General features: G+C 51.3%; 3 non-coding genes across 3 annotated transcripts; all 3 read left to right on the forward strand.

The window, feature by feature from the left end:
* Positions 1 to 59: 59 nt before the first annotated feature.
* LOC116008688 lies at positions 60 to 178 on the forward strand. Its single transcript, XR_004096054.1, has one exon. It is a non-coding gene; the product is annotated as a 5S ribosomal RNA (ribosomal RNA).
* A 137-nt stretch (positions 179 to 315) lies between these two features.
* LOC116008557 lies at positions 316 to 434 on the forward strand. The gene has a single exon (XR_004095932.1). It is a non-coding gene; the product is annotated as a 5S ribosomal RNA (ribosomal RNA).
* Positions 435 to 571: 137 nt separating this feature from the next.
* On the forward strand, positions 572 to 690 carry LOC116008302. The gene has a single exon (XR_004095694.1). It is a non-coding gene; the product is annotated as a 5S ribosomal RNA (ribosomal RNA).
* The last annotated feature ends 189 nt before the right edge of the window (positions 691 to 879 follow it).

An 879-nucleotide genomic window follows, 5' to 3' on the forward strand; every position in this document is an offset into this window, starting at 1 on the left:
AAGCGAGAGAAGTTGCGTGGAGAGAGAGGGTCAAGTACATTTTGCGCGCAGTACATGACGGATGTGATCATACCAGCACTAATGCACCGGATCCCATTAGAACTCTAAAGTTATGCGTGCTTGGGCGAGAGTAGTACTAGGATGGGTGACCCCCTGGGAAGTCCTCGTGTTGCATCCCCCACCCTCTTTTCAATTTTCCTTTTAAACCGCTGGACCGCTCGCTAGGGGTACTATCCGTTTAAACCGCTAAACCGGTAAGCGAGAGAAGTTGCGCGGAGAGAGAGGGTCAAGTACATTTTGCGCGCAGTACATGACGGATGCGATCATACCAGCACTAATGCACCGGATCCCATCAGAACTCCGAAGTGAAGCGTGCTTGGGCGAGAGTAGTACTAGGATCGGTGACCCCCTAGGAAGTCCTCGTGTTGCATCCCCCACCCTCTTTTCAATTTTTCTTTTAAACCGCTGGACCGCTCGCTAAGGGTACTATCCGTTTAAACCGCTAAACCGGTAAGCGAGAGAAGTTGTGCGGAGAGAGAGGGTCAAGTACATTTTGCGCGTAGTACATGACGGATGCGATCATACCAGCACTAATGCACCGGATCCCATCAGAATTCCGAAGTAAAGCGTGCTTGGGCGAGAGTAGTACTAGGATGGGTGACCCCCTGGGAAGTCCTCGTGTTGCATCCCCCACCCTCTTTTTAATCTTTCTTTTAAACCGCTGGACCGCTCGCTAAGGGTACTATCCTTTTAAACCGCTAAACCGCTAAGCGAGAGAAGTTGCGCGGAGAGAGAGGGTCAAGTACATTTTGCGCGCAGTACGTGACGGATGCGATCATACCAGCACTAATGCACCGGATCCCATCAGAACTCCGAAGT

Source organism: Ipomoea triloba, chromosome 16 (assembly GCF_003576645.1).
Source record: "Ipomoea triloba cultivar NCNSP0323 chromosome 16, ASM357664v1".
Taxonomy (NCBI): Eukaryota; Viridiplantae; Streptophyta; class Magnoliopsida; order Solanales; family Convolvulaceae; genus Ipomoea; species Ipomoea triloba.